At 35.8% G+C, this 23,615-nt stretch overlaps 1 long non-coding RNA gene across 1 annotated transcript; it reads right to left on the bottom strand.

The window, feature by feature from the left end:
- Window positions 1-6,021: 6,021 nt before the first annotated feature.
- LOC120870940 lies at window positions 6,022-23,243 on the bottom strand. Its single transcript, XR_005722903.1, has 3 exons — window positions 23,150-23,243; window positions 11,936-11,940; window positions 6,022-6,033 (listed from the first exon to the last, which is right to left on the bottom strand). It is a non-coding gene; the product is annotated as an uncharacterized LOC120870940 (long non-coding RNA).
- Window positions 23,244-23,615: the final 372 nt, after the last annotated feature.

Genomic DNA, 23,615 nt, shown 5'->3' with positions numbered 1-23,615 from the left:
ATAATATCAAATGCAATCTACAAATTCAATGTGATCTGTATCAAATTACCAATGACATTTTTCACAAGTTGAGAACAAAAAATTTCACAATTTCAGTTGCTTCAGTCGTGTGCGACTCTTTGCGACCCTATGGACTGTAGCCTGCCAGGCTCCTCTGTCCATGGGATTCTCCAGGCATGAATACTGGACTGGGTTGCCTTTCCCTTCTCCAGGGGATCTTCCCGACCCAGGGATTGAACCCGGGTCGCTTGCATTGTAGGTGGATTCTTTACCACTGAGCCACCAGGGAAGCCCCTCATGGAAACACAAAAGACCCCAAATAGCCAAAGCAGTCTTGAGAAAGAAGAATGGAGCTGGAGGAATCAACCTTCCTGACTTCACATTGCTTGTGATTCAGTTCAGTTCAGTTGCTCAGTCGTGTCCAACTCTGCCACCCCATGAACTGCAGCACACCAGGCCTCCCTGTCCATCACGAACTCCTGGAGTTCACCCAAACTCATGTGCATCGAGTCAGTGATGCCATCCAGCCATCTCATCCTCTGTCGTCCCTTTTTCTTCTTGCCCCCAATCCCTCCCAGCATCAGGGTCTTTTCCAATGAGTCAACTCTTCGCATGAGGTGGCCAAAGTATTGGAATTTCAGCCTCAGCATCAGTCTTTCCAATGAACACCCAGGACTGGTCTCCTTTAGGATGGACTGGTTGGATCTCCTTGCAGTCCAAGGGACTCTCAAGAGTCTTCTCCAGCACCACAGTTCAAAAGCATCAATTTTTTGGCACTCAGCTTTCTTCATAGTCCAACTTTCACATACATATATGACCACTGGAAAAACCATAGCCTTGACTAGACCTAACTTTGTTGGCAAAGTAATATCTCTGCTTTTCAATATGCTATTCTAGGTTGGTCATAACTTTTCTTCCAAGGAATAAGCATCTTTTAATTTTATGGCTGCAATCACCATCTGCAGTGATTTTGGAGCCCTCCAAAATAGTCTGACACTGTTTCCACTTTTTCCCCATCTATTTCCCATGAAATGATGGGGCCAGACGTCATGATCTTCGTTTTCTGAATGTTGATTTTTAAGTCAACTTTTTCACTCTCCTCTTTCACTTTCATCAAGAGTCTTTTTAGTTCCTCTTCACTTTCTGCCATAAGGGTGGTGTCATCTGCATATCTGCGGTTACTGATATTTCTCCCGGCAATCTTGATTCCAGCTTGTGCTTCTTCCAGTCCAGTGTTTCTCATGATTAGAGAAATATAAATCAAAACTACAATCAGATATCACCTCACACTGGTCACAGTGGCCCTCATCAAAAAATCTACAAACAGTAAAGCTGGAGAGAGTGTGGAGAAAAAGGAACACTCTTGCACTGTTGGTGGGAATGTAAATTGATAGAGCTACTGTAGAAGACAGTATGGAGACTCTTTAAAAAGCTAGGAATAAAACCACCATATGATCCAGCAGTCCTACTCCTAGGCATATACCCTGAGGAAACCAAAATTGAAAAAGACACATGTATCCCACTGTTCATTGCAGCACTATTTACAACAGCTAGAACATGAAAGCAACCTAGATGTCCATCAACAGATGAATGGATAAAGAAGTTGTGATATATATACACAATGGAATATTACTCAGCCATAAAAAGGAACATCTTTGAGTCAGTTCTAATGAGGTGGATGAACCTAGAACCTATTATACAGAGTGAAGTAAGTCAGAAAGAGAAAGATAAATATCATATTCTAACACATATATATGGAATCTAGAAAAAATGGTACTGAATAATTTACTTACAGGGCAGCAATGGAGAAATAGAAATAGAGAATAGACTTATGGACATGGGGAGAGGGGAGGAGAGGGTGAGATGTGTGGAAAGAGTAACATGGAAACTTACATTACCATATGTAAAATAGATGGCCAACGGGAATTTGCTATATGGCTCAGGAAACTCAAACAGTCACTCTGTATTGACCTGGAGGGGTGGGATTGAGAGGGAGATGGGAGGGAGGTTCAAGAGGGAGGGGTTATATGTATACCTATGACTGATTCGTGTTGAGTTTTGACAGAAAACAACAAAATTCTGTAAAGCAATTATCCTTCAATAAAAAATAATTTAAATAAAAGAAATTATGCTGATGCATTAAAAAATCAGTATCAAATGGTACATCTCTAATAATAATACATTCTAATTCTTTTTATTCAGTGACAGTTCTATTGCTTTTTAAATTTTTTTTTTAAATCCCACAATACTTTGATAAAAATTTTAAAAATGTTCAAAGGAAACTAAAAAACAAACTAGGTTGAAGCTCTGTCTTTTTAAAAAGTTCTAAATGATTTTTGAATTTTTGGTCATCTTGAATTTGAAATGGCACAATTAACATCCTACTTTTTAAAAACTGAAGTACAGTTGATGTACAATGTATTAGTTTCAGGTATACAGCAAAGTGATTCAGTTATATATATATAACACATATGTATATATTCTTTATCAGATTTTCAATTATAGATTATTAAAAGATATTGAATATAGTTCCATCTGCAATAAAGTAGGTCCTTATTATTTATATAGTAAATAAGTAGGTCCTTATTTTTATATGTAGTACTGTATATCTGTCAATCTCAAACTCCTAGTTTATCCCTTGCCCTCCCTTTTCATCTTTGGTATCCATAACATGGTTTTCTACATCTGTAAATCTTAACATTCTACTTCTAATTGTTCCAAAATACTTTTTTTCTTGACAGTCTCAGGGTTTAATATCCCAAAGTATCTAGCCATTTAATTATCACTTTAAAGTTATTTTATCTAATAATAGGAATGCTATTACTCTAAAACAATTGTAAAGTATTTTTCTTACTACATAAATTATTTTTAATTAGCTTAATATAAGAAAGTACCTAAATATATCTAGATAATATAGGATCTTTAATAGCTGTATTGTCAATCTTTTTCACTATATATTAATTATATTTAAGTTGCTTTTATTTTTTAAACACTGAATTAGTGGAGTTCATAAATTCAATTATTGTAAAATTAAATTGAATTATTGGAGAAGGCAATGGCACCCCACTCCAGTACCCTTGCCTGGAAAGTCCCATGGATGGGGGAACCTGGTGGGCTGCAGTCCATGGGGTCACTAAGAGTCAGACACGACTGAGCATCTTAACTTTCACTTTTCACTTTCATGCATTGGAGAAGGAAATGGCAACCCACTCCAGTGTTCTTGCCTGGAAAATCCCAGGGATGGGGGAGCCTGGTGGGCTGCCATCTATGGGGTCACACAGAGTCGGACACTATTGAAGCAACTTAGCAGTAGCAGCATTGTACTCATTATTATTATTGCAATAATAAACCTTTATTCTAATTGACCAGTGACTTATCCACACAGTTCCACCACAAGTTACAAATAAAATTGTCATCTATGTATGATGAATATAATTTGAATGATAGTTCCTGTTAAACTAATTAGATGAGATAATTAGTGACCTTAGACAAATGCAAAAATCAAGTCTGAATTAAAGATAAAATCCAAATCCAGGAGACAAAACTGTGTTAAGATAGCTAGAGTAAAGCTAGTTTTTTCAATTTACATTGACAAAATTTATGTATCGTTAGGCCTCTATTTGCAAAATGCTTTTATAGATTGCAGGAAAAGCCAAGAGAGCTCAAATTGAGAAAATACTAAAAAAAAAAAAAAAAAAATTTTGCTTACGTAATCAAACATTTCTACTCTGCATTTCACACATACTCGTGGGTGAATTCACATATATGTTAAGACAATAATTGTATTGATAATATTAACAATAATAATAGCTAAATACTTTAATAGGTTGACCACCATCCTCAAAACAATTCAGAATGAAGTGCTTAGGGTTCTACTTCTGGCTGTAATGGAGTAGATTGTATTAAACTAAATTGCCTGCTAAGAGCAACTGTAAAAACTGGACAAAAGAAACAAAACTAGGTGTCAAAAGGAGTCAGAAAACAGTCAGCAGAGGTAGGACTTGAGGGATTAAGTTTCTGAAGTAAAGGAAAACATTTTAATATGAGTTCTGCAATTCTGACTGCAGAATTATGGTGAATAATTGTACATTAGTGTTTGTAAAATGTTCACCGGCCAGGGGAAACCAGTGAGTTTGTTTGTTTTTTTTTTAAGAGCTTGAGCAAACTCTGGGAGATAGGGAAGTACAGGCATGCTGAAGCGTGGCATGATGCTGAAGTCCATGGAGTCACAAAGAATTGGACACAATTTAGTGACTGACCAACAACAAAGGTTTAATATAAGAAAAAAAAAAAAAGCAATCACACAGAACTAAGTCCAATATTCCCTATGCAATTTTCTGTGATGAAATTTGCTGATTCCTAAATTTCAATGCATATAGTAAGAAGTGGAAAATTTCAAGCATAAAACATTTCTTAAAAGACTAAAAGGCTAACCAGAGTTTGGCAGTTTGAAAGTTACGGTATTAGAAAAAACTGGACATTAGAATTAAGGAGAAGGGATCTAGTAAATAACCCTGCATTCAGCGGAGACACATGAAGGTCAAACTGGAGAAGACAGAGGAATAAAAGAAATAGGTATTGTCTCATAAGGACGGAAAATTTAGTCTTGAATTATTGGAATGTCTGGAGAGGTCATGAAACTTGCATACACTTTTCCTGTGTCAGAAGAAAATTAAATTTTCTCTGAGCAAAATTAATATCATTCAAATATGTAATTTTTCACCTAATCATCTGGCAACCAAATTCCAGGCATAATAGAATACAGGGTTCAGGGAGAAAAAGCAGAAAAGAAACCAAAATAAACCAGACTGAAAAGTGTTCCTTAAAGTGGAATTATTGACCATAAGTTCAAAATAATTATTGCAGATAAGACCACCAATGAATGCTAAAATTAGTGGAGGAAAGTATCACGAGAAAGAGGATACTTGCATTCACTCAAATTATCTCCCCATAAAATATTTACATATTTAAAATAGAAAAATAGGAATTTTAAAGTGGAGAAACTTGAAATACACTATTTTATACAAGTAGTCAAAGTCAGTACTAGTAGGTAGGAAGTTAGGCATGAGCAACGAGGGCTGGCCTAACTGAGAAAGATTCAAGTTGATCTTTGAAACCCATCCCAGACATGCCCCAATGAGGTCCAGGAGAGCTCAAAATAACCAGAAAGGCTTTCCAACTCTGGCCCATGTGCCCTAGGTACACAGTGGACACAAAGTAGTTGCACAGTGGATACAAACTAACCATAGGTACTTCTCCAGTTCCACACATGCATCCTTGATGCATAGCTAAGCCAAGTAACATTAGGTAGCCAGAAGACTATTAATATTCATAAATATTCTATATATACATGTATCTTATGATACCTAAGACTGAATTATAGGAAAGACATCCACAATAGAGCCTGTTGTTCTGTAATTTGCAACTGTCAATCAAAATTGTCACTCCACGCCCACCTAGATGAATGTGTAAAAGCCCTGTCTTGAAAACCCTAGTACCTCATTATGCTAGTGACAGTGTCTCCTCTGCCTTGACCCTCCTCTCCCTTGAGGTGTTCTTTCTGTTCTTTCTTCAATAACTTCCTTTTTTCCATGGGTAAGACCTCAGATTATTCTGTGTCCTTACCAAGAATGGAGGTCCACAAGGAAGAGTCCTCTTTGACTCTCCTTATCTGTTAACAATAATTACTAGTAATAAAATATAATGACATTTGGGGCCCCTGACATCATTGAAAAAGTGATTTTTTTTCAAGAATATGATGGAATTTTGCAAGAATACCATGGAATATTCTACAAGAATTCCACAAGATTCCATAATATTCTTGAAAAAATACTAACATCAATCTCCTCATGAGAAAATATCAGATGAAAATAAATTGAGGGACAAAAAGAGCATAGTCACAGAACTTGAGAAATCTACATTGAGTGGCTTCCTAAAGTCTACAAGTGACAACCCTCCCAACAATTAGGCAATGAGATCTCTCACTTTATTAGTTAGAAAAAATAGAAGAGTAGTTGAACTAAGACAGCAATTCTGCATCTTCTCAACACACACACACACACACACACACACACACACACACACACAGAGGACACACTCCATCTTGAAACTTCACCTTTATTTTGATCCATTATGTATTTACTTGAAACAAAGGCTGGACCACACTCCCTTTATTTTACCTTGGGAAGCTTCACATTAGCACACATACTGTATGACTCGAACATTATTTATTTAATAAGGAAACTGAAATCTTACTTAGGAAACCAAACCTTATCAATTGCTGGGACTTATTCTCAACAGGATCTGTTCTGCTACAATAGATGTTTCTATAATGAAAATCAGTTCATAAGTGATTTATAAATAGGGCAATGATATCCATGTAATGTAATTATAAATTTCATCAGAAAAAGATCAAACTTTGCCACTGCACTAACATCAGGGAACATTTCAGTCCAATTTTAAGGGAAAGGCAAAAAAAAAAAAAAAAGAGCAAGCACCAGGACTAGGATTTCCCTTCCACAAAATTACACCCTGAGTCTGGAGTATTTGCAATTAACCTGAAATCTCTTATAGATGACATAAAATTTGCAGCTCAGAGGACATGTCAGTGGATATTTAACACAGCTTTAGGTTACTTTCTGGTGATTACTTTTTAAGTGCTCTGGTTTAAAAATTACATTGATTTTAGGTAGATGTCCCTCTTTTGTCATTAATTTCATTCATGATTTTTTTTTTTTTTTGCTTATTACTTTAACTCACTCATTTCAGGACCTGATTTTGAAGAACTTGAGCTTTTTAAAGAATTCATCATATCATTATGTAATAGAAACACCTTGATGCCATAATTCTACTATATATTGGAATTGAATCAAAATAGCAAATGGCCACCAAATCTTTCTCAACACAAAATATGATAAATTTGAAATTTTTAGGCAATTAATACCAAATTATTCTCAATTAAGCCATCTCTGCTTAGTACATGCTCATCATTCCAATAAACAAAGATTCTGTGTCTATTAATATAGACAGTTAACATATCAGTTAATGTGATGACCTTCAGGGTTTCTTATCTCTCATGTGACTGCTCTTCAAAGGTTTCTAGGTTTCTATCTTATTTCTTAATACTTCAGTAATAATAAACATCCTACCTTCTTGTTGGGGGTGGCATTTATGCCCACCCACTAGAGAAGGTCTAGGAGCCTTTGCCCCCACCCTTTTTTTCCATCACCAAAGTGATTTTAGAATGGAAAAATAAAATATCCATTGAAATATCCACAGACCTCTCAAACTCATAGTTTTTAACTCCAAGTAATCTTTCATTTACTTATTTGATTAGTGGCAATTAATTCATGCAATGAATATCTGTTGGGTTTGTACCATACTGCCAACAATGAGTGAGGTGTTCTTGAGAGATTCTTTGTTAAGCATTGTGTACTATGTATCTTCACAAATTTGCTGTCTAGTAGAAGATACTGAGCACTGATCAAATAAAGTCATAATTAATACTTCACTATTTCTAATAATTTTAAAGTTCTGAGGGCTGTAAGAGATGGAACTTTCCTAGATTTGGAATTAGGGAATATTCTTACAAAGAAATTGACATTTGAACCGAAACCTGAAGGACGGGTAAATATAGGTAAAGGATGGGAGCAGAAGAGAATTAATTTCTGGCATCCCACAAAGCAGGCTCTGAGGCAGAACTGATTATAGAATGCCAGAGAAAATGAAAGTGTCCCTGGAGTGCCAGGTACACAGGAGAGAGTGCCACTAGGTGATCTTGGAGAGGTGAGCAGGGATCAGCAGAGTTTAGTAGGCTCTACTGATTAAGTTGAATTTCATAGCTACCATTCACTGTATATTTACTATGGGCCAACTGATTCATAAACATTTATGTTTTCACATTGTGTCTTTGATCCATTGACTACCACCAGAAGAAACACACAAATATGATCACACTTTATAGGGTAAGAAACCAAAATGGAGTTAGGACCGTTTAAAATGTTAGGGTTTCTAAGTAGTAGAGCTGGAATGTGAAAATACAGTGACTCCAGGTTAGAGTACTTGTTTTGTTTTTTGTTTGTTTTTTGTTTGATTACTATATCAGCCTGCATGCATCATTGTGGCAATGCAAACACAGAGAATTCTAAGCAGAGGAGTTAGGATAATCTGTATCAGGCTTTCCCCTTCCATCTGGTTCTCAGCATCTTCATAGTTTACAATACTGCTTCCTTCTCCTTCCATCAGAATCTTACTGATTTGAAGTCCAAACTAGACCTTTAATTCAGTAAAATTTTCCCATCATCAATTTGGCTATATGCATCTAAACTATAGTCATCAGCTTTTTGTCTCAACTGCTACCATGGCTTTCCAATGTCCGTCACCTCAGCCAACATACCAATCTTACTTCTCTGCTCCGAATCCTTCTCCATCAGCAGCCAGAATCACTTCTTTCCCTCGCAAGCCTCATTACACCATGCCTGAACACTGTCAGTTTGATTCAGTTGTGCAGAGTAAAATCTGTAGCCTTCACTTTTTTATAAACTCCATATAATCTGTCCATTGACACTGACTCAGTATGATTTCCTGCCAATCTCCTTTCACTCATTAGGTCCGAGGCATATTCTTTTCTCCATGTATCAAACATCAAATGCTCCTCTGATTTCTCATCATTCACCATACTCTTCTTTTACCTGGGAAACTCACTAGCTTCTCCTGCTCACCTCATTTTCCTACTGATAATTACTTACCTATCAGATCTCAATACACATTCACTTTCCCAGGGACATATAAATGTTATACTCCAGGCTAGATTAAGACTCTTATTTTCTCTCACAAAATATGTTTTTTCCCCTAAATTGATTCTATCAAAATAGTGACTGAGTTTAAACACAACAGCTACTAAATGATCACTGTATAATTATCTTTTTTTAACTAATCTCCATGAGAACAGTAGTCACTTAACAATTTCAGTCACTACACAATCATTGTTATATAGCACTCTCCTTGACATCAAATGCATATGTAGTAATCTAGATATAGTTTTACTTCCATTTTGTATTAGGTTATAATAAGAGTGAATGAGTGAAGTTGCTCAGTCGTGTCCAACTCTTTCGGACTCCGTGGACTGTAGCCCACCAGCCTCTTCCATCCATGGGATTCTCCAGGCAAGAATACTGGGGTGGGTTGCCATTTCCTTCTCCAGGGGATCTTCCCAACTCAGGGATCGAACCCAGGTCTCCCGCATTGCAGGCAGACTTTTTAACCTCTGAGACACCAGGGAAGCCCAATAATAACAGAACTAGCTTTAAAATAGAATTCTGTAAATGCTATGCAACACTTGACTCACTCTGAAAGAAAGCTTATGTGTACTACATAAAAGTAGAATCAGCTTAAAAGCCAGAATAAAACTACCAAGCTTCCAAACATGAACTCTCTCTACCCCTACTTGGATTTGCAGTTAAATGCTGAAAGCAGGTTACAAACTATGAAAATCATGTTAGAGATGGAGGGAGTGAATAGCAGAAAGGGCTGTAGACTAGCAATTGCTAAAACTGCTACTAAGTATTAAAAAAAAGTTCTTCCAAATGTAATTAAAATCATACTTAATAACAGAAGGTCAATGACCAAAAGAAAAATAAAATGCTCACATGGACAAGTTGCAGATAGTCTTATGACATCATTATCAAGAAATATAATATAAATTAAGAGTAATAAAATCCAGTTCTCCAAAGTTAAAGGAAAAGGCTTTAAAAGTATTATTTTCCTAGACCTGGAAATATGTGTGCATAAGCAGCAAGGTTTGCTCTGCAAGATATTATTCCTCCCCCTTTTTATTGCCTGTTGCTAAAATGGCACCAGGTCAAAACAATGAGATACTCTGCTGATAGTAATGCTATAAATACATAGATTTATTGATAGAATTATGACACTGCAGAAGCTTTTCAATTAGTATTAGAGTCATTAACTAGGCAGGGAATATATGGGTAGTGGCACTTTATTCAATTATACTTATAAAGATGTATTACTACAGATGGTAAGAAGTAATAGAAACACTTGTATATAACAGTACTTAAATGAAATACCAATAAAATGCTTTTTTCCCCCCTCTCCAACAATATAGCTGATAGGGTTTTGCTATTCCCACATCTCTAAATCTTTAAGGCTGGATATGTTCCCTGAATGTTCTTGGCTTCCTGTGTAAGTTGCAAGGAATTGAGTTTTGTGGTATTAGCAAAGTCATGTAAAATTCTTCCTGCCAGCTTTGCACAGCTTGTTATTTCAATTATCTACTCAAATATCAGCCCATTGAAGAAAGCTGCTCCAACTGCCTCATCAAAAATATCTCCCCATTTTACTAACTCTATTTACTCACTATACCATTGTTTTGTACTCTTAGGCATAAAAGTATCCAGGTTTGTAGGATTTGGTGACTCTTGTACTGTCACATAAGTAAACATTGCCTAGGATTCACCTGCTGGTAATAGAAGAAGTTTCAAAATCAGCTGAGTAGTTTTTCATAATAATAAAGATAAGTAAGGGGATACAGTGAAAAGTAAATGTCACCAGAGCTTGGTGCATGAAACCTTAAATATTGGCAAAAGGTAGAGATTCAAAAGGGCTTCCTGATGGCTCAGCGGTAAAGAATTCTCCTGCAATGCAGGGACCACAGGAGACGTAGGTTTGATCCCTGAGTCCAGAAGACCCTCTGGAGGAGAAAATAGCAACTCACTCCAGTATTCTTGCCTGGAGAATCCTATGGACAGAGTTGCCTAGAGGGCTACAGCTTAAAGGGTTACAAAGAGTCAGACACGACTGAGCTTGTGCATGCGAACACACACGCAGATTCAAAAATGGAGGCTACTTAGTCATGGTTGGGCTGCTGTGACTAATAGATTCAAGTTCAGAGTGCCTCATGTAACAGAAGAGAATTACAGCTTAAGGTAGTTAGTTGGCAGTGGGGAGAAGCAAGTTTCCACAGTCGATTTGGGTCCCAAAATGAGGACCACTCTGCTATCTTTGATACAAGGCCATTTTGGATCATCGGATCATTACTGTGTTGCTGGAATCAGTCAGAAGAGGAAAAGGACAGGCATAGAAGGGACACACACTATTTTTGTTCACATTCTATTGACAAAAATCAGTCATACTATCAACAACTAAGTGAAATTTGGAAAATATGTGTGTTTCCAGGGAGAAGAGGAGAAATTTTTATGGTCAACAAGCCAACTTTGCACCAACGGGTTAACTGTCAGTGTGTTGGTGATAGTATGTTCAAAAACCTCTACTAGAATACAAACTGTGTTCTTGAGAAACTACGTGTCTTGTAAAATTGTGTACTATAGGTAATAGGATGACCATACATCACAGTTTGTTTGGGATAATATTATGTCCCCAGTACTCTTGCCTGGAAAATCCCATGGATGGAGGAGCCTGGGAGGCTGCAGTCCATGGGGTTGCTGAGGGTCAGACACGACTGAGCGACTTCACTTTCACTTTTCACTTTCATGCACTGGAGAAGGAAATGGCAAGCCACTCCAGTGTTCTTGCCTGGAGAATCCCAGGGACAGGGGAGCCTGGTGGGCTGTCTATGGGGTTGCACAGAGTCAGACACGACTGAAGCAACTTAGCAGCAGCAGCAGCAGAGACGATCTACTTACTGGCCCCTTTCACCTTCAAAAGTGCCCAGGTTTAGATTATATAGACCCTACTTATAAAATAGTAATGGCACTAGGACAAACCAGTGGATTAGAAAGTCCACTTAATTCTGCTACTAGAATATTGTAGGATATGACTCAAACGAACTCCAAGATTTTTACTGGAGACCAAAGGAGGACACAGTACTGGGAATTCATAGAGCCTCCACAATCTTCTAATGATTATTTTTATACCTAAATGGTAATAACATTTCCTGGTATTGCAGAATTTATTCAGAGACTTGCTCTCATTATACTGTACCATCTGGTAGCAGGGACATTAATAACCTTCACACAGTGCTTACAATTGAAGAGTTGCTACAAAAAGACTTCTAATATTGTGGATAATTAGGCTTTGTCAGTGTCCAATAGTTTATCAGTGTTTTGTTTTGACAAGTTAGAGTAGAAGTTTAGGTTGAGTAGAAAAGAAGGTTGAGATAAAAAACCTTGTGTGTATATATATATATATACATACACAAACATATATATGTTTCTCACATTGATGTTAAGCTCAAGGATAATGGCAGGAGAGAGAAAAACAATAGAGTAAATTGAACACAGAAAACTTTAAAGTCTGATTAGATGTTGGAAAGGCAAAAGCAATTGTGAAAATAAATATATATCAGTGAGGTGAGGTATATTTTTCCTTTTGTTTTCTCCAAGAGAAGCATATTTAATAGTTTGGGGAAAAAAAGTAGAAAATAAGAAAAATACCAATTCTATCACCTAACCCTATGAGTGAGAGTATGAGAAAACTGAAAGATCACAAAATCATTTTCTTTAAAGCTGAGGGGTAAAATTTGCATGTTCCAAAGAGATTATGATGTGATAGGGAGACAAGATGAATACAGTGTGGCACGTTGAGAAGCACAGTACCACTGACTGATTTTTTAGAGAAGAGAGATCTGGGTCAAAGCCCAGGAAACATCAAATAATAAGAAGTAAAGATTCAGCACAGCCACAATAGAAAATATTATGTATATCATTGGTAATATGCAATGTGATTATAGCTGTTATCTGAACACTATGTTCAAAATCATAAGTAAATATATTTGTTTTAAATTTAAGTACAAGAGGAATCTACAATTAATTTAACACATTTGATATTAAGGTCATTATTATAAATAACAATGACAAAATTTATTGATTTGCTTTAACATATTCATTTAATTAGATAATATTACAAAATGAAAGCTTTATTTCATTTATCCTGAAGAACATATCCCAATGTCTCAAACTGGAGGAAATTTCAGTCAAGAAAACTAACCATAACATTATCTTGGTGAGTGTTTGACGAGTGCAGTTTGAGTGTATTTAAACTGAAGAATCTTTTTCAGGATGTGAAATAATTAGAAAAAAAATGTGATTTTTACCTTGGAGTTGTTCTTGCAATAAGCTTTGGGCTAGAATATAGAAACAGATTTTCCTTTAGCAATATCAAAATGCTATATTTCCAGATATTTATTTTCTTCCTTTAGTGGAGCAAGGAGTGGGTTTGTGAAACACTGTTTTTCTTGGGAAACTGATCATGATATATTGTCTTTTAAAAATGTATTTCTGTACTCAGGTTGCTAGTATTTTAAATAGCTTAGGATTCTAGCATCTATATCTGTGAAAGATATTCTCCTGTAGTTTTCTTTTCTCATCTCATTTTTGACTGGCTTTGTTGTTAAATGCATTAAGTTAAAAAGTGTATGAGGTTGTTTCTATTGCTAACCTGCTATCCTCTTCAGAAATTCATATGAGATTGGTATTTGGGTTTATTTGTAACAATCTGATTAGCATCTCAGCCTAATATTTCCATAGTGTCAATTTTAATTTGAATTAAAGATATATTAATAGTCATGTTTTATATTTTAGAGTATGGTAGGTAATATACATAATGATAAATTAAATATACTATATTTTCCTCTAAGATTTCAAGTTTATTGTCATAGAGGGCTTTTTTAATATTATTATCTTATTGCAATTTAATCTCTGCAGCTTCCATGGATATTTTTATTCCACAATTCTAATATTGCTATTTAAGCCTTCTATCTTTTTATTTCTTATTAATCTTGACAAAGATTTGTCGACTTAATTAATTTTTTAGGAACTACTTTTTAATTTGCTTGTTCCTATTATTTAATTATTTTGCTATGATTTTCAGCTCTTACTGTTATTATTTCCATTATTGTACTATTTTTGGTTTTATTATGCTCTTCTTTTTTCTAACTTCTAAATTAAATTTCAGCACCTTTAATTGCAGGCATTCTTGTTTTCTTTTATGACATTTCAAATCTAAATGTACCTTTTAACTACCATTTCAGCTGAAATGTTTGTATACGTGTGTATGTGTGTGTGTGAGAAACTGGTTCAAAATATTTCTGTATATAAAATAAGACATTTATGTGGCTAGTTGTTTAAAAATAGTTTTAAACCCATGTGTATATAATCATCAGGTTATTTTAAATAATTTATTCTAATTTAATTGCACAGTAATAAAAATATGACATATATAATGCAACATTTTTTTTAATTGCAGCTAGATCATAATTATTTTTCATAAGTGACCTGAATGCTCATTTAAATGAAATGTATTCTCCAGCTTGAGGGTGCAATATCCCATGTGAAAAGTGAAAAAAAAAGTATTAGTCATTCAGCGTGTCCAACTCTTTGCAACCCCATAGACCGTAGCCCACCAAGTTCCTTTTTCCATGGAATTCTCCTGGCAAGAACACTGGAGTGGGTAGCCATTTTCTTCTCCAGGGGATCTTCCTGGGTCTCCTGCATTGCAGGCAGATTCTTTACTGTCTGAACCACCAAGGAAGCCCTTCCTTAAATCAACTTGTTAATTTTTTTATCAGCTGGAATAAGCAAGATGGTGTACAGAAACTGGAAAGTCTATCAGATGTCCATTATTGAGCCCATTGATATAGAGCTTTGGCTGCAAATTTCAGGCCATTATCAGATGCAGTGTTCTCAGGAAACCTGCAAAGAAACAGCTAGGATCTTGCAGGGCCTGAATAATGTGTCCCGAGTCAGTGGAACACATTCAAATCATTAAACCAAACCAAAAGTGTCAACTATGGTCAGAATCCAGTGGGACTTTCTGGATGGAATGAGAGGCCCAATGTGATCTATTTGCAAAGAACTCCCTGAACTGGTAGGCAGTGACCAGGATCTTGAGCAGGATCTAGCTGCTGAGAAAGCTTTATTAGGCTGGTTTGGTTTTTCTAGAATGAGTGGTGGGCTTGCCTGGAAACTCTATTTAGAATGGTGTCTGAATTTTAATAGGCCATCCTTTCATAGATCCAGAAGGCAATTTTTCTACAACTGTCTCCATAGGAAAGCTTGTTTTATATACCTGTCTAAGCCTTACCAGGGGCCTGAACAAATGCCCAGACAATTTACCAAAGCCCACGAGTGAAAGAAAATGTTGCATAGCACACTTCCTGGGGTGGCATAGATACCCATCCATATCAAATGATGCTTTTACTATGGTTTTGGGGACACAAGTCAACTAAATGCTGGTGATCAGGTCTTTGACTTAATTGGATATTTACATTGCTATATCTTCTAGTTCACTAATGATATCTTTTGTAACCTATGATCTGTTTTCAATCTTATATATGTCTCATTTCTGAAATTATGCCTTTTAATTTCTATGTTTTCAATGTGAGTTTCATACTTTTCATGTCTCCATGTAACAGGTCAATCTTATCTCTCATTTTTTAACATATGGGATATGTTTATTATAATTTTTTTTATTTTTATTCTTTGGAAGTCCAACCTCTGTATTAGTCCTTTTATAGGCTTTTAGGTTTAAATACTGAGGCATAATTGATATACAACTTTATATTAGTTTCAGGTAAGATAGTTTTGATTATTTTTTCTCATCATGGGCTATATTGCCCTACTTCTTTGCATACCTGATAATTTTCAATTGGATGTTACATATTGTGATTTTTAGCTTTTAGATTGCTGAATATTTTTGTGTTCCTATTAATATCATTACATTTTGTTTTAGGATGCAGATAAAATGTTGGGACATACTTTTTTATTCTTTAAGAACTTACTTTTAAGATTTGTAAGATGGGACTAGAGCAGCATTTAATCTAAAACTAATTATTGCCCACTACTGAAACAACATCCTTTGAGCCCTATAACCAATCCCTGTGTCATGGGGTTTTCTATTTTGTCTGATGGAAACTGACATTCTCTTGGCCTGTGTGATCCCCAGGTATTGTCTACACTAATTCATTTTGGGACCATTTCCCTAACTTTTTGTAACTTCTTTGCATACATTATCAATAATAGGAAGCTCCATGTGAATCTTTTTAAACCAAATGGGCCATAGAGCTAAATGTAAAACAAAAATTTATAAAGCTTCTAGAAGAACACAGAGGAAAAAATCTTAAAGTTACTTGTTTAAACAAATACTTATTTTAATATATACTACCAAAATGATGATCCATAAGAGAAAATTTCTGTTAAATGAGACTTAATAGAAATAAAAGTTCTGCTTTTTAAATACCTTATTAACAGAATGAAAAGACAAGGTACAGAATGGGAGAAGGTATTTACAAACTATAGACTATCATAAGCTTTGCAAAAAGATTTATAGAGAACTTGCAAAAAGCCTTAATAGAAACTAAAACCACCGTAAACATAAATAGCTAAGACAAACAATTTAGATGGATAATTCTGTAAAACACACACACACACACATATATATATATATATATATATATATAGTCATCTACACTAGTGGCTCAGATGACAAAGAATCTGCCTGTAATGCAGGAGACCTTGGTTTGATCCAATCCCTGGGTCAGGAAGATCCCCTGCAGAAGAGAATGGCTACCCACTCCAGTATTTTTGCCTGGAGAATTCCATGGACAGAGGAGCCTAGTGGGCTACAATCCATGGGGTTACAAAGAGTCCGACGTGACTGAGCAACTAACACTAACATGTAGTCATCTAATATCTATATATGTGTGTAAATAATACCATAAAATATGTTCAACATCATTTTAGTTAATGTAAATTACAATTATAATATCACTACACAAGTGTTAAAAAGGCTCAAAATTAACAATTAAAAAATGCGATCATGCCAAGTATTGGCAAAGATATAAGAAATTTGAACTCACACACTGCTTATAGAGATGTATTAATAAAATGGTACAATGCTTTAGAAATCACTTTGACAGAGTATTTTTAAAGTTATATATACATGTAACATATAGCCTAGCCATTCCTTTCCTAGTTATTTATACAAGAGAAATGAAAGCATATGTCCATGCAAAGACTTGTATATAAATGTTTGTAACTGATTTTTTGTTAGAGCAAAAATACAACAGAAATCAAATGTCCAACAACAGATGAATGGATACATGTAATAACATGGATAAATCTCAAAATTGTCAGGTTGAGTGAAAGAAGCCATACGAAAATGAGTGTATTCTAAGATTTCATGTATGTAAAATTCTAACAATAAAACTAATCTTTAATGACAGAAATCTCAGTATGGTTCTTGTAATTAGGACACAGGTATCGGGAGATGGGGAATATGATTGTGTGCCACAAAATTTATCACTCACTGAAAGCATAATCTTGAGAATTTAGGTTTTATCAAAATGGATTCATTTAAGGAGGGACAATTTCAGAAATAGTAGCACTGACATAAAATATTAACAAATAAGAGGAAAATGACTAGTGTTATTTATTCTTGGTCATATTTTTCCTACCTTTTTATTCTATGATTTATGACAACTTTTAAATTTTCTATGCCTTTCAATTTTTAGCTTATTTGGAGTGGGGTAAGAGAGAAGCTGCAATATTGAAAACAGACCAAAATAGTAAATAGATGCAGTTATATATCACAAAGAACATGGAATTATTACAATTCTTAAATGATACTTTCTTGTAATAAATTTTTTTTAGATTTTAGAGGCAAGTTAATATGAGCAATTTATTATTATGGGAGTATGTGCTTTTAATGCTTGACTGCTGAAACATGTAAATTATATTTCTGTTTATCCCAATAACTGGCTGTAAATCAAATTTATCTTCTTCTGAGTTTTTTTTAGAAGAATGAAGAGGAAGGAAACATCAAAATATAAGACAATATTAAATAAATTAACTGTATTTAGTAGGTTTAAGCACTTTATGTTCTGTACATGATGAAATATAAAGACATATCATACTCAAGATCTTTATACACTTCATAGGAACAAATCACTACAAATTCAATTCCATTGAATTTTTTAAAGCAAACTAAATGTATACTTTATTAGTTTACTTTTGAAACTAGTTAAAAATTTCTGTTGGTTTTTTTTTTTTCCAATTCTTAAATGGCAACCCAATCCAGTGTTCTTGCCTGGAGAATCCCAGGGATGGCAGAGCCTGGTGGCTGCCATCTATGGGGTCACACAGAGCCGGACACGACTGAAGTGACTTAGCAGTAGCAGTTGCAGCAGGAATGGGTTGGATCACAACAAACTATGGAAAATTTGTACTCTCTTTTTCCATTACCCATAAAGCTTTTCCCATCACCCTAAAATAAAGTGTCAAACTTTCTCACTAAAGAATTATGATCAAGTATTTGTAACAGTGGTCTGTCCACCTTAAAATGTGTTAGTATTTATACATGTGTAATAAGCCACATTTAATTTTAAAAGTAGATGAAGAATTGGGAGTTATTAGAAAACAAAACCAATCACATGAAGCTGAGTGGGGTTTTCATTACAAGTTGTGGCAATTAGAATTGGGAAGGAAAAAGAAGGGGGTCTCTTTGTTGGAGTTACTAAGGAGGTTAGGATTCCAAATTATAAAACATCTGCCAAACCTGAGAGCTAAACATTTTTTGTTTTTTTGTTTTAAAGTGTTTCCTAAAGACTTAATAGCCAGAAATCTAGGCTGACATTTAGAAATAAACATCCCAAGGCTTGAAAGCCCCATTCATTACTACTGATCAGACATTAGAGGAATGGACTGGACAATAAAATTGGATTTGCCTGGAAACTCAGAACTGCTTCCTAAGTATAACATTGTTTAAAAATACAAAATTATCCCAAGAGGATGACTTTAGAAAGTTGGCTTGTGTTGTTTTATCTTAAACTTAAGGAGAGGGTATAAACTTTATCTGAGGTTGTGCTGTGTTTAGTTGCTCAGTCATGTCTGACTCTTTGTGACCCTATGGACTGTAGCCCACCAGGCTACTCTGTCCATAGGGATTCTCCAGGCAAGAATACTGCGGTGGGTTGTCATGCCCTCCTCCAGGGGATCTTCCCAATTTAGGGATTGAACCCAGGTCTTCCATATTGCAGGTGGATTTTTTACCAGCTGAGCCCCCCGGGGAAGCATATTAATAATTGTTTACAACACCATTTAGTTAACCATGGCCACTCTCCAGCAGAGGCAGCCCCAGCCCATTAGACTTGGGTTGAAAGCTAAATCCCCCTTTTTTCTTAGGGATCAACTGCCTAATCTCCACTACCTTGTCCTACTGCTGGAGTCCCAACAAGAATTTGCTTTAGCTCTGCTCAGTATTCTGTTTTTCTATCATATTAATGGGCTTCCCTGGTAGCTGAGTGGTAAAGAATCCACCTGCCAATTCCAGTGACAAGGGTTCAATCCCTAGGTCAGGACAATCCCCTAGAGGAGGAAATGGCAACCCAGTATTCTTGCCTGGGAAATTCCGAGGATAGAGGAGCCTGGTGGTCTACAGTTCATGGGGTCACAAAAAGAGTCAGACATACCTTAGTGGCTAAACAATAACATCATCATATTAATAGTGCTAATAACCATCAGGGAACTGTGGGTCAAAACCACGATGAGGTATCACCTCACACCTGTCAGATTGCCCATCAAGAACACAAGAGTAAACAAGTGTTGATCAAGTTGTGGAGAAAAGATAATCTTTTTATATTGCTTGTGGAAATGTAAATTTGTGCAGCCACTATGGAAAACAGTATGAAAGTTCCTTGGAAAAAAAAAATAGAACTGCAATATAATCCAAAGACCCCTTTGTGATAATACATATTATGCAAATTAATTGAAACCTTTGTCTGGAAAAGAGAGCTGCATTCCCATGCTAAGTACAGCATTATTCACAATAGCCAAGACATAGACTATGGACCTCAATGATCTTTAATGGGCAATGAATGAAGAAAATATGATATTTACATACAATGCAATAACATTCAGCCTTTAAAAAGAAGGAAATCTTGCTATTTGTGACAATGTGGATTAACTAGTTTGGGGGACAATATGCTAAATAAAATAAGCCAGACAGAAGGACAAATATTACATGATACCACTTATATGATGAGTCTAAATAAGCCAGACTTAGAGAAATGAATGGTAGAATGGTGGTTTCAAGGGGTGGGTGGCAGGAGAAAGCAGGTAGTATTATAGTCAAAGGCTACAAATTTCAGCTATATCAAATGAGTAAGTTGTGACACTCTACTATACAACATAGAAATTATAGGTAAAAATACTGTACTGTATCCTATTTTTCTAAGAGGGTAAATCTGATTATAAAGTGTCTTTATTACAAAAAATAATGGTAGTAGTAAATAAAGAGGGGTGCCATCACTTGGAAGTAATATATATGATTATGACATAGACTGTGGTGACAGCTTCATTGGTGTACATTTATTCCCAAACTTATTATGTTGTTTGACATTAAATGCATACACCTTTCTGTATCTAAGTGATATCTCAAGACAGTGTGTGTTTTAGGGACAAATTTGCAGATGGAAAATTAATAACCCTTCTCTAATACATGAAAATGAGAAACAAAAATAATAATATTGTGAGATGTGTTATGTCAGTGAAAAGGATAAGCGCTCCTAATTGTATCTTCTTTAATGTTAAATCTTAACTCCCAAATTGTCTTTCAGGTATTTGTCTTTAAAGTAGTCAGACCACTGGCTAGCTAATATGTATTTTGTACAAACACATGGATGAGGAAGTAGCACAGCTAACTCAACCTCGTAATTTTTAATTTAAGATGTCCCAGGTATGACAGTAGTACTGCAGATGACATGGTATACTAAACAATTCTGCTTTTGCTATTTCGTATGTGTGATGTAGCATTAAATTTAGGCAAGAGTGGCTGTAACTTTATTATATTAGAAATAGTGTTTATTAAACTGTTGGTGTTTATTACAAGAATGCTGCTTTTTGATTACAAACTATTAAGTTCTGATTTACCTTTTTCTCATTTAAGCAGTAACACTTACTTTAAACATTTTCATACCCAGGGACTACATTAATTTTTATTCCAGTAATAGCGATGATCACTGTTTTACAGGAGTGAAACATTATTTCTAAAAGTTTTCAGAAGACCATCATTCACATTACACACAACGCCAGACAATATCTCTACATAAGCAAGCTGCTTAATATGTATCCCCTTGCTTAACTCAGCTAAATAAAGGATACAACAAGTTCTAGGTCTGGTAGTAATACCTCATGGAAAAATAAAATCTATTCAGCCTGTGCTTGATTGATTAAGGATTCTACATAGCATTTGTGTTCTATTTCTGAACACACGTTAATACTGCATTCTCCTATCCCTTTGAAGTTAGTTGTAGGCACAGGGTTCAGTTCAGTCCCTCAGTCGTGTCCAACTCTTTGAGACCCCATGGACTGCAGCATGCCAGACTTCCCAGTCCATCACCAACTATCGGAGTTTATGCAATCTCATGTCCATTGAGTCTGTGATGTCATCTAACCATCTCATTCTTTTCGTCCCCTTCTCCTCTTGCCTTCAATCTTTCCCAGCATCAGGGTCTTTTCAAATGAGTCAGTTCTTCACATCAGGTGGCCAAAGTATTGGAGTTTCAGATTCACCATCAGTCCTTCCAGTGAATATTCAGGACTGATTTCCTTCAGGATGGATGGTTGGATCTCCTTGCAGTCCAAGGGACTCTCAAAAATCTTCTCCAACACTGCAATTCAAAAGCATCAATTCTTCAGTGCTCAGCTTTCCTTATAGTCCAACTCTTACATCCATACATGACTAATGGAAAAACCATAGCTTTCACTAGACTGACTTTGTTGGCAAAGAAATGTCTCTGCTTTTTAATACGCTGTCTAGATTGGTCATAAATTTTCTTCCAAGTAGCAAGCATCTTTTAATTTCATGGCTGCAGGCACCATCTGCAGTGATTATGGCGCCCAAAAAATAAAGTAAGCCACTGTTTCCTGTTTCCTCATCAATGTGCCATGAAGTGGGACCCGATGCCATGATCTTAGTTTTTTGAATGCTGAGTTTCAAGACAACTTTTTCAGCCTCCTATTGCACTTTCATCAAGAGACTCTTTAGTTCTTCCTTTCTTTCTACCATAAGAGTGGTGTCATATGCATATCTGAGGTTTTTGATATTTCTCCAGGCAAACTTGATTCCAGCTTGTGCTTCACCCAGCCAAGTGTTTCTCATGATGTACTCTACACATAAGTTAAATAAGCAGGGTGACAATATACAGTCTTGATGTACTCCTTTCCTGATTTGCCGTTCTGTTGTTCAGTTTGTTATTCAGTCTGTTGTTTCATGTCCAATTCTAACTGTCATTTCCTGACCTGCATTCAGATTTCTCAAGCGGCAGGTCAGGTGGTCTGGTATTCCCATCTCTTTCAGAATTTTCCACAGTTTGTTGTGATCCACAGAGTCAAAGGCTTTGGCATAGTCAATAAAGCAGACGTAGATGTTTTTTGGAACTCTCTTGGTTTTCTGATGATCCAGTGGATGTTGGTAATTTGATCTCTGGTTTCTCTGCCTTTTCTAAATCCAGCTTGAACATCTGGAAGTTCATGGTTCACGTTATGTTGAAGCCTACCTTGGAGAATTTTGAGCATTACTTTACTAGTGTGTGAGATGAGTGCAATAGTATGGTATTTGAGCATTCTTTGGCCTTGCCTTTCTTTGGGATTTGAATGAAAACTGACCTTTCCCAGTCCTGTGGCCACTGCTGAGTTTTCCAAAGTCACTGGCATATTGAGTGCAGCACTTTCACAGCATCATCTTTTAGGATTTGAAATAGCTCAATTGAAATTCCATCACCTCCACTAACTTTGTTCATAGTGATGCTTCCTAAGGCCCGCTCAACTTTGCATTCCAGGATGTCTGGCTCTAGGTGAGCGATCATACCATCATGATTATCTGGGTCATGAAGATCTTTTTTGTATAGTTCTTTTGTGTATGTTTCTATCCTTTATTGTACCCATCTTTGCATGAAATGTTCCCTTGGTATCTCTAATTTTCTTGATGAGATCTCTAGTCTTTCCCATTCTATTGTTTTCCTCTATTTCTTTGCATTGATCCCTGAAGAAGGTTTTCTTATCTCTCCTTGCTATTCTTTGAAACTCTGCATTCAAATGGGTATATCTTTTCTTTTCTCCTTTGCCTTTCACTTCTCTTCTTTTCACAGCTATTTGTAAGGCCTCAACAGATGACCATTTACCTTTTGCATTACTTTTCTTGTGGATGATCTTGATCACTGACTCCTGTACAATGTCACGAACCTCCATCAATAGTTCATCAGGCACTCTATCAGATCTAATCCCTTAAATCTATTTCTCACTTCCACTGTATAAGCATAAGGGAAATGATTTAGGTCATACCTGAATAGTCTAGTGGTTTTCCCTACTTTCTTCAATTTAAGTCTGAATTTGGCAATAAGGAGTTCATGATCTGAGCCACAGTCAGATCCCAGTCTTGTTTATGCTGAGTGTATAGAGTTTCTCCATCTATGGCTGCAAGAAATATAATCAATCTGATTTCAGTATTGACCATCTGGTGATGTTCATGTGTAGAGTCATCTTTTGTGTTGTTGGAAGAGGGTGTTTGCTATGACCAGTAGGTTCTCTTGGCAAAACTCTGTTAGCCTTTGCCCTGCTTCATTCTGTACTCCAAGGCCAAATTTGCCT

This window comes from Oryx dammah, unplaced genomic scaffold (genome assembly GCF_014754425.2).
Source record: "Oryx dammah isolate SB20612 unplaced genomic scaffold, SCBI_Odam_1.1 HiC_scaffold_12, whole genome shotgun sequence".
Taxonomy (NCBI): domain Eukaryota; kingdom Metazoa; phylum Chordata; class Mammalia; order Artiodactyla; family Bovidae; genus Oryx; species Oryx dammah.
The sequence above is the reverse complement of the archived record's forward strand: the minus strand, read 5'-3'. Positions and strand labels throughout refer to the sequence as shown.